This window comes from Podarcis melisellensis (assembly GCF_964234715.1).
Source record: "Podarcis melisellensis genome assembly, chromosome: 3".
Taxonomy (NCBI): Eukaryota; Metazoa; Chordata; class Lepidosauria; order Squamata; family Lacertidae; genus Podarcis; species Podarcis melisellensis.
The window spans coordinates 29094483-29105862 of record NC_138530.1 but is presented as its reverse complement, the minus strand read 5'-3'; the positions used below and the strand labels follow the sequence as shown (position 1 = coordinate 29105862).

The 11380-nt window shown below is 42.7% G+C and overlaps 1 long non-coding RNA gene across 1 annotated transcript; it reads right to left on the bottom strand.

Annotated features, from left to right (window-relative positions):
- Positions 1-534: 534 nt before the first annotated feature.
- Positions 535-10758, bottom strand: LOC309366055. Its single transcript, XR_014166448.1, has 3 exons — positions 10590-10758; positions 4103-4307; positions 535-3212 (listed from the first exon to the last, which is right to left on the bottom strand). It is a non-coding gene; the product is annotated as an uncharacterized lncRNA (long non-coding RNA).
- Between the last annotated feature and the right edge of the window lie 622 nt (positions 10759-11380).

Genomic DNA, 11380 nt, shown 5'->3' with positions numbered 1-11380 from the left:
ACATAGGTTGGGAATAGAACTACATGTATTGCATAGTAGAAATCTGTCCAAATGAAAAATAGTTCTGTTCCTCAACAGACCCATTTTCACGTCCGCAACTTAGGAGTGTGTTGCATTTTCAGGAGGTAACCCTAGACCTTGCTAAATCCCAGGCAAAATATCTCCACCACCACTCCCATCTTCACTGCAGCCAGATATAGAGTCTCCCTGGCCCAGACACATAGATGGAGAATTGTGACCCAACACTGCTTCTTTTCTCAAAGCAGTGATGTGGATCCTCACTTTCCCAATTACCCCGGTCTTCCTTTCACACCTAAGCTGCACGCTAGATCCCATTGCTGTAGGGAATGCTTGGAAGTCACATTTCCCTTGTGGAAGCTAAGCAGGTCTGGGTCTGGTCTGTGCCTGGATGCATTCCCACCTGGAAATGACGTGCACACATGAAATGAGGTCCACTTGCACAGTGGGGCCTTCTCCCCACCCCCTGTTAGGTCCCTGTTTCTAGGGGTTTCTCAAACTCTCCTGAACAGATGCAAGGGGGGGGGCTACAAGGAAGGAGGAGATGAGGGCTAAGTCATGTTGTGTTGGTGGTCCTTGTTACATTCACACAACTTAGTTGAATGCCACCCAATTTGTGGAGTTCCTTCTTCCCACATCATGATTTAATGCATTTTGGGTTGTCCTTATTTTGATATGAGAACTGCATTGCAAAATTCAGAGAAGTGTGAAACCTGAAGGACAGTTCCAATTCCAACCTGTGTATCCATCTGAGAGGTGCTAATTAAGTTGGTTTGCTTAAAAATGCAAATAAAATTGTCCTCCATGCTTAGCATCTTCCTGTTTGTCTTGATCTGTATTTTATACTTTAGTTCCCTAAAAGCTAGGTCTGGTACTGCCAGTAGGAATAAAAGGAGCTTAGGAGAAGCAATTTTCAGTGGAAACACAGCACAAGCAGAAAGAGTTAAGATTACACCTACACTGATCTTGATACTATGGTACATTTCAGTGGCTGAATTTTGTGTGTGTTAAACACCCCCCCCCCACAAAAGGTTCACCAAGACCGTTGCTAAATTTAGTCCATTTCATATGTTTATATCATGTATAGTGTTTTAGCTCTAGGTTACTATAATGCATTCTTCCCCGATCTGTTGTCCTCCAGATGTTTTGGGTGACAGTTCATATCAGCTACAGGGTGTAAAACATCTGGAGGGATGCTGGCTAGCGCTGATGGTTGTTGTGGTCCATAATTATCTGGAGGGCATAGGACTGGGGAAGGATGCTTAAAATGGTTGTTTGTCCCCATGTCATTTCAGAGTTGTGGTGCTATCATTCACTGGACAATGGACACTTTGGCCCAACTGTGGTGAGTGGGATTAAGGACCCAGGCCGACAGGGCTCGGGAAAGTTTTGTTTGGGTAGCATTTGCAAGTCTGTAAGGAGGAGCTCGTGCTTGTTAGCTCATGGGTTCAGCACACAAGTAATTCCTCTTCACAAAAAACCAGGGCAGACATTGTTTAGATTTCATTAGAAACTCATCAGACATGCTGGATGTGAAATCATGGTTGCTTTGGGCCAGCAAGAAAAAAGAAATAACATTTGTGGCAAGGAAACTCTAACCCAGTAATTAGACCCAAGGAAACAAAAAAGAAAAAAGGAACTCTTGACCCATTTTTTCCCTGTTTTTAAATATATTTTATTGTCCCGTAGCAATCACTTGGAAAGCAACTGGCAATACAAGTCCAATCACTCTCATCTGTTGTCAAGATCCACCTGATGCCTGCAAGTGGGGCTGAGTAGCGCCTTGCAGTGGCTGAAATCAGAATAATGAAACGTAATGATGTATTTGCTCATCTTAAGCAGTGGCGCCTTCAGGGAATCACTTTGGGGCAGATGTCCTGAGCCCCACTCAGCAAAATAAACAGCAGGATCCCCAAATTCAGCATGGTTCACTAAAAACATTTAAAAGTAAATTAAGTACAGTGGTACCTCGGGTTACATACGCTTCAGGTTACATACGCTTCAGGTTACAGACTCCGCTAACCTAGAAATAGTGCTTCAGGTTAAGAACTTTGCTTCAGGATGAGAACAGAAATCATTCTCTGGTGGTGCGGCGGCAGCGGGAGGCCCCATTAGCTAAAGTGGTGCTTCAGGTTAAGAACAGTTTCAGGTTAAGAATAAACCTCCAGAACGAATTAAGTACTTAACCCGAGGTACCACTGTAATACACATTGCCATCTAAAGATGGTACCCTCTTCTTTAAGATCATTATGTCCAGAGTCTAAGGATGCAATCCTGTGGTCTCTGGGAAGTCATCTCAGCAGCAATAGGATGGACTGGGTCCCTCTACCCGACGTCAGACTCAGAATTCCAGTGTGTAAGACAGCGAGAGAGACTACATTCATCCCACATAGCAGGGCCAATAAGGGGCCATCTGAGAATGTTCCTCAGCCTTCCTCCAGGTCTCCTGTCATGTTCCCCAGACCAGGGGGCAATTTAGATACCCTTTTGAGCATGTCTAAACCTCTCCTTCCTATTGCAAGCTCAGTTAGAAACATTTAGAGGGAAAATGGAAGGGAGGAGGGAAGGATTTGAAGCCCAGAAATGGAGAGAGGAATGCAGTACTTTCCTGCACTCTCACTCCCATGCTGCCGGCACAGTCTGGCAGGGTTTAGGATGAGGTGATGGGTCCTTTCCGCCTTTAGGATTGCAGCACAACAATAGGGTACCTTAGTTGCACCACTGATTTTAAGATTGTCACCTTGGTGCTTTTGCAGGAGCCCTTAAAGAGTCCCTCCAATATATATATTTTAAATTATTATTTTTCAGCATTTCCATATGCCTCTCTCAACATTTTCGTTTCCAGCTGGGTTAGAAGTCAAAAGAGGCCAAAATACCTAGACAGGAACAAAGGCCGCCAAAATACTGAGACATGAATAGAGAAAGGCCAAAATACCGAGACAGTAACAAAATAGTAATGAGAAGTACTGGATGCCCCACAAGGCAGCTTTCATGTTGTGAGAAATCCAATCATATGTGCTGACTGACGAGATCCAACTTGTTTAGATAAGCTCCAAATAAGCATTTAAATCTTGAGGTACTTATCTGAGTTAAATGCAAATTAATTCTGAAACTCTTGGACTTTGCCCACAGCTTTCAGTGCCACTGGAATACTTTGATACTCCATGTTCAAAATTAGAGTGCACTCTGGAAGACTGAAAAAAAAAAAAGGAATTACTATTTTAAAAACACACCAAATTATAGCTGGCAGTTGAGTAGCAAAGTACTTAATGTCCCAAGTAAGCAAACGGGTTTGGCTGATTATAACCTATTTTCTTAACTCAGTCTGTCCAGGAATGAAAATTGTGAGGAGAAGTGCACTGGGCAAGGGAGAGGGTTGTCTCCAAATAGGTTTTCCTCAGAGTAGACCCACTGAAATCCGGAGAACAAAGTTAGGCATGTTGATAACTTTCAGTAGGTCTGCTCTGAGTATGACCAACACGGGATACAATCCAGAGTCTTTGCCAAAGGTAGATATGGTGTCTGCTTAAAAATAATGGCAGTGGTTCAAAATGACTCCCTGATTCTAGGATAGGGTGCTGCCCTCTGCTGCTAACAAAAATCCAAGTAGAATACAAGAAGATTATAAAAAAATAATCATTCGCTACCTCTGGCACAACTGGAAAAGGACAAAAAGGGATGCAATTTCATTTTTAAATGTGCTTGGATAAACATGGGGCTGCAGCTATTAATATCTTGTCAAAATGTTTGGGTGTTTGGGGTGGCACAATTTCTTCTCACTTGGAACATGAAGCCCATGTTATAAACAAGAACAGCTACAACTACGGTTGCTTAGAGATGCTCAGTGTCAACAGCCCTTGAATTCTAGCAAACCAGGTCATTCCGAACAGCAGCGCAAGAGCCTATGTGAGGACTGTCTTCCTGAACTGGACCAAAGGTCCAACTTGCATCCTGTTTCCAACATTAGCTCGCCAGAAGAAGGCTTTTAAGGTTATTATACCCAGTACTAGAAGGACTATTCACATGACTTCTTGCATTCAGCAGACAAACAGTCTGTGTGCACAAATAGCTGAGCTGTACAAACCAACATGTACACTCCTCTTTATGCAAACACTTGTGTATGTGTAGAGACACCTCGTACATGTTCACATAACTATCATTCCCCCTCTTTCTCTGTATCAACGGCGAACTCATTCTCCAAGTGACGATCCTTGTGGAGCCAAAATAGCACTACTCCTGCACATGAGAGAGATATTGGTAGGCTTGGGAGAGCCTTGGGGTTTGCAGAACTAAAAAAAAAAAAAGGAGGGGGAAACGATTGTCAGAGGAGAGGAGGGGAAAGTGAATAGAGTATCCTCAAAAATGGCATGTTTGGCCGGCTGCTGGGGTCCTCAGCAGGAGCACTCTGCATTTTTGCTGCAGTTCCCATTTGTTATTTATCACTTATGACATGCCTTAACTGCACTAAACTATGTGCAGAGATTAAAAACAAGCCGGACTTACAATACAGAAGTCAGGCCCACCGTATTAAAGGCATGATATACATTGCATGAAGAAAGGGGATGGGGAGGGAAGAAGGAAATGAAACTAAAAAAGTTATGTAGTAGGTCTTGTAACCCATAGTGGTTGGCGAGGTTGCATAGGTGGAGCTGTATTGCTCTACTGTCTTCCCAGTGCCTTGCATCACTGCCGCTTACTCGCCAGAGATCAGCACGGTACGGACGCAGTGACAGAGCCAATCCCAGACTCCTGATGCTGCCTCTGCCCTGCAGTGAGGTCCTACTACCTTAATGCCATCAGTAAGCGGCAGTGACACATGGCATTGGGGAGATGGGAGAGCAATGCATCGCCATAAGTGCAACCCTGCTGAGCACTACTGCTTATAACCACCAGCTTGAATGGAAAGTGGTCCCTCAGTTGAATCAATGACCAGTCCCTTGCTTTCCTTGTTGTTGTTTAGTCGTTTAGTCATGTCCGACTCTTCGTGACCCCATGGACCAGAGCACGCCAGGCACTCCTGTCTTCCACTGCCTCCCGCAGTTTGGTCCAACTCATGCTGGTAGCTTCGAGAACACCTTCCAACCACCTCGTCCTCTGTTGTCCCCTTCTCCTTGTGCCCTCAACTTTTATATGTCTGTTGTCTTTGTCCATGGAGATTTCTTGGAAGGGATACTGGAGTGACTTGCCGGTTCCTGCTCCAGGTGGATCACATTTAGTCAAAACTCTCCACTATGACCTGTCCATCTTGGGTGGCCCTGAATGGCATAGCTCATAGCTTCTCTGAGTTATTTAAGCCCCTTCACCACGGCAAGGCAGTGATCCATGAAGGAACTTGCTTTCCTAGTCTTTCCTAGATTCCTAGGACAAAGGTAGAATGAAAGGTGGAAAACATTGGTGGAGAGATGCAGCCTTAGTTAACATTCACACAGTGAACACAGTGAACACATTACATGAACACAGTGTGGGTGAGAATCTCATAGTAACCCAGTGTCACACATTTCCTCTCTTTCTTTCTTTTTTGTCTGAAAAAGCATTCCTTCCCATCCATGCATTCTTTACACTAGCCTCCCACACGAGTTCCCACACACAATTATGACTCCTCTCCAAAAAGAATAAATCTAGAAACTGGAGAGAGCATTCTGAGAATTTATACGTCTTGACCACTATAGCCTTGAGAATCTAATAATACCCAGAACATTTATTCAAAAGTTCAGTTTGCTTAGAATTCATGCACTTTCTACTCTAGGCCCAAGTCACACTGGGACACTTCTGAAGACATCTACTGTGAACTTTGAGCTGCTGATGGACTACGGATCCTCAAAATTCATCTTCCAGTGCCAAGTACTTTTCTTCCCACAGCCATTTCTGCTCTCCAGGAACTAGTTGTGTCTCTCAACAGCCAATGGCATATTAACAGACACGTATGGAGATGTAGAACCACAAGGAAACATCTGCTTTTCTTGTACAAAAAAAGATAAAAGATGTCAAGGGAACAAGAAAGGGATTTCAGACTATAGGCATGCTATAGCGTATATATATTATTTTCTCATCAAGAGAATCACATTAGTACATATCAATGGTTTGGAAAGTTGATAGCTTGTCTAGAGTTGCTTCTGGAATTTCTAGAGAGATTGGCAAGAAGGCCATGTTGATAGTTTCAGATAGGATGAATGATTCTCTCCGTTTTTTTTGGTTTCCCTTAACTTTCTCATTTTCCCCCAGTCTTCAGTTCACCATGAAAATCAATCAGCATTTTGGTGCACATTTCTAGTGCATGCTTGTTCTAAGTAATTTTTCTTAATATATCCATTTTGCAAGCAATATTCCTTACTATTATTATTATTGCTACAGGCAACTCCTCATTTATGCGTGTTCGAAGCACACACAAGCTCACACATGCACATTGCCACAAACTTTTCCTTCACTCACTTCCCTTCAGTCTTAGATAGTTCAGTCTTAGATGGTTCATGGCTTCTACAAGTTGCTGATTCAGAAAAGAAAATAAATAAACAGAGAGGTGGTGAAATAAGCTCTCCTTGTGCTTTTCCAGCAAACACATGAAAGTGAGGTGAAAGACACAATACTCGTGATAGGAGGGAAGTAACATAAGGTCTGCAAAGTGAAATAAATAGCAAAATAAATAGAAACAAAGGATGTCATAACAGGTTTGGGCTAGGAGGGCGAATAGCTCTTAAAATAGGAATAAATTGTCTGTAGAGCATGGAAACCAGGCCTTCTTTTTTTGCCTCCCCGGTCCCCCACCCCAGGAACTACGTAACCACAGAGTTCCTGTTTACTCTATATCTTGAGGATAAAGTTTTCTGTGGTATAAGACACCTAAGACCATTAGGCACACACACACTCAAGATCTAAAGAAAGTCTATTTATTGAAGCTTCCAGGAAAAATATTGACTGGGCAGTAAAAATACTTTCCTTGATTACTCAGGCTCATATTTTAAACTTAAAATTACAGGAACCCTTTTTTAAAAAAGCAATTTATTTTTAGCCTCTATGTTTTGAGTTTTTTAATTGAAAAAAAATTGCTTATGTTTTAAACACATTTCCATTGACCTCGCAGATCAGGTTAGATTGTACAGAGGCTCTTAATGGACCTCTCCACACACATACACACTTTCCAAATATTTCTCTCATATTGAATAAAAAGACACATCATTTTTCAGAACCATTGCATAATATGCGGGTGGGGAGTTTGGACCTTAGAAGTTGCTGGACTACAACTCCCATCATCCTGGACCATCTTTTACTGGGGTTGGTGGGAGTGGGACAAAAATGCCTGGAGGACTTTGAGGTTCTCCACTCCTGCTTGAGACAGTCAAAACTGACACCCATAGCTTAGTGATTGAGATGACGTCAGTCCTGAGTGCTTGTTTCTGCAAGGGTGCTGTGGAGTCCAGTTCTGACACAGGTACGAAGGAAGAAGAAGAGTTTGGATTTGATATCCTGCTTTATCACTACCCAAAGGAGTCTCAAAGAGGCTAACATTCTCCTTTCCCTTCCTCCCCCACAACAAACACTCTGTGAGGTGAGTGGGGCTGAGAGACTTCAAAGAAGTGTGACTAGCCCAAGGTCACCCAGCAGCTGCATGTGGAGTAGCAGAGACGCGAACCCGGTTCCCCAGATTACGAGTCTATTGCTCTTAACCACCTCACCACACTGGCTCTCACACAGGCTTGTAGGCAAGAGGTATTATTGTGAAAAGGCAGCAGTCAAGGTAGCTGTCCAGGAGAACAAGAACCACGAAGGCCAGAGACCGGGAACATAATCATATAGAAGGGTTGGAGGGTAAATACTGAATTGGATGGATGATGTAGAAATGAGGGTCTGCATTGTTACTTGATGTGATTTGTTGTCCACACAGGCATGACATACCCCTTTAAAATGTGGCTCTTTTGGGGGGAGGGGGTATTATTGGGTTATTGCTTTTATTTTATATACTTTGATCTTTTTATGTAAACCGCCCTAAGACCTCCAGGTATAGGGCGGTATAATAATAATAATAATAATAATAATAATAATAATAATAATAATGGAACCAAAGGTCTGTAACATTTAGAAAACAGTTGCTACACTGCCCTTAGTGCATTGGTGCAGTTATTTTAAAAGTACTGTATTTATATCAAATGGCATTCTTTTTTGATCTTTGCAGAAATATTGGTCTTTGCTCATGCCCATTTAATCCAGCTGTGCCAAAATAAATGTGAATAGCCTTGAGAGTCTACATTGATTTAAAACCCATCTCGGTCCCTTGAGAGGTCCCTTGAGCACCTAGTGGCTCAAGACATAGGAGATTTACCTTGTTCAAGAAAAGAGGTTTCCCAAATTTCTGCTGTTACACGCACCACTTCCTCCTAAGTTTGGAAAGCCCGCTGAAATGGAATTTCAGACTGATGATGGTTTTTAACTTTTTAACCATAGGAAATCTTATTTGAAGTCAGTTTTGAGACTTTCTTTCTGAGCCCAACATATGGCAAATTAGACGAGTGGCTTTTTTTAAAAAAAAAATAAAAACAACAACAACCATGGGACGCATAAAAATAGGCCCAATAAAAGTACTCAAAAAACCGCTTGGAAAATAGTTTTATTCTGCAGCTTTTCCTGTATGTGGCCTATGCAGAATAATGTGGTCTGAAACGAGGGTTTTACTGGCATGGCTTTAAGATAACTGCATTACTCACTAGCGGCAAAGCCGCGAGACAGTTGTGTAGGTTGTTCCAAATGTAAGTGGCAAAGAAACCTTCCTAACCGCACAGTTTCCCTATCATCCATTCCCCATGGGCCTGTCATACTCAAATAACCAGTGACTGCATTTTCATTCTCTGCTGAACAGGGTTATTGACAAGCGGGTTTGATTCTGAAACCACTTAGAGGTTCTCTTACAATCAAGCAGTATGCAAATTGTGTTAAACAAACAAACGATGAATTAAAAACACTTATTTTCTAGTAATTGTTGCTGTCTTAAAAAAAGTGTTGCCATAATCTGATGGGTTATTTGCAGGTCTTTGGATGCAGACAATAAAGTCCTCTTATCAAGACATATGTCAAAATGCTATACAGGAGGAGGAGGAAGAAGAGGAAGAATGAGAGAGGGAGAAAGAGAGAGAGATGCTGTCTCTGCACAACTCCCAGTGTAGTGGTTAGAGTTCTAGACTAGGACTTGGGAGACCAGGGCTCAACTCCCCACTCAGCTGTAAAGGTCCTGGGCGACCTTGGCCCAGTCCATCTCAACCCTGGGGGAGTTTACGCACACCCCTACCTCTTTGGCACTTTGGTGGAATCTACACACATATAGAAAACACTGTGAAAATGCTATTTTTTTAAAAAAAAGTTTTGAAAAATATATTGAATTTGCCATAGCTCACCTTTGCCATCTAGTGTCACATTTGTATATGACACTTTGCAACACGCTTGAAAGGTTTTGTTTGCAGCTGTCCTTTGTGGTGCTTGAGAATTTTATTAATGCTAAGTGATCTGTTTGTTCTTGCTGATGCCTGCAACAGTCTCGGCTGCTTTGTGAGCAGTCCTGCTGCCCTGCAAATATCCACGCTGCACGTTCCGTGGGGTGCCACTTCTGCATCACCAAATAGAGGACAAAACATATATTTTGCAGACTTTTTTACATATGCTAACATGTGTTGGTGCAAACAATTCTATAATTTAAATAGAAATAAAATACATCTCACCATAGTAGGGAAGAGTGAGTAGATGGCCTGCTGGCCTGCCTACAGATAACTCAGTTTTGGCAATGCATAAATAGATACTTTCAGTCCCTCCAGACACCCACTCTAAGGAGTCATTTCCAGGACACTTTGGCCCCTTCTGTCTTTGCACCATTGATTAACTACAGTGTGACAGAGGCCACTGTTCTAAGGGATAGCTTAGTTGGTAGAGCATGAGATGCTTAATCACAGGGTCATGGGTTCAAGCCCTACGTTGGCCAAAATATTCCTGCATTGCAAGGGGCTGGGTTGAACTAGTTGACATTTGTGGTATCTTCCAACTCTGCAATCCTATGATTCTCTTTTAAAAAATACAGTGGACGCTTGGGTTGCGAACGTGATCCATGTGGGATGCACGTTTGCAACCCGCAGCGGCGCGTCTGTGCATGTGTGAGTTGTGATTCAGTGCTTCTGCGCATGCGTGACCACCAAAACTCGGAAGTAACCCGAAAAAACATAACCTGAAGCAGCTGTAACCTGAGGTATGACTGTACAGTGGTACCTCGGGTTACATACGCTTCAGGTTACATACGCTTCAGGTTACACACTCTGCTAACTCAGAAATAGTGCTTCAGGTTAAGAACTTTGCTTCAGGATAAGAACAAAAATCGTGCTCCTGCGGCGCTGCGGCAGTGGGAGGCCCCATTAGCTAAAGTGGTGCTTCAGGTTAAGAACAGTTTCAGGTTAAGTACGGACCTCCGGAACGAATTAAGTACTTAACCCAAGGTACCACTGTATATGGAAAGAAAGTGACAGAGGATTGCGGTTTGGGTAGGGGTGCAGCCCAAACTGACCAACAATTTATTTATTTTATTATTTTCATTTCTATCCCACCTCTTTCTCTGAGAAGCTCAAGGTGACGTACATGGTTCCCTTCCTCCGCAACTGATCCCCATGACAACCCTGTGAGGTAGGTTGGGCTGAGAGGCAGTGACTGGCTCAGGGTCACCCAATGAGCTTCATAGCTGAGTGGGGATTTTAACCCTGGTCTCCCAGGTCCTGGTCTGACATTCCAACCATGAGACCACACTGGCTTGCTGGCTCTTGGAGCACAGGCCCAAGCATGATTTTTAGGTACACAGAACAGACATGTAACACGGGCTGCGTCTCACACAGTTGCCACGGCCCCAACCTATATAATATCATGGTTTAATTCTGATTCTACATTTTCTGGAATTACACCTTGCCCCACAGGGCAGCTTTCCTACCATGCTCCCTCTTCATTCCCCCCTATTTTTGTTTAGCATAACATCAATCCCAGAGGAGAGTCCCACAAAGCTAATAAATACCTAATACTTAATAAAACTATTATCCTGTCAGTGGTTTGATTTTTATATATATATATATTCTAATGGGACAATGTGGCTGAAAATATTTTACTTGAAAGCTTCATTTTCCTGGCCTTTTTCATTACAAAATCATGAATCATCTCCCCAAAGTCAATTTCTCATGCAAGTTCACATTCAATGGACAAAATAGCTCAATGGCTTAACCATTCTTGCTCCATAGCAGAACGGTTGCCGTTTCAGATGTGTGTTGGTTATTTGCAAAATAATATGCAAATCAATGCACGCCACTGAAAATTACATTTTGTTTTGTCAACCTCATTTAATCAGGTAAGTGGG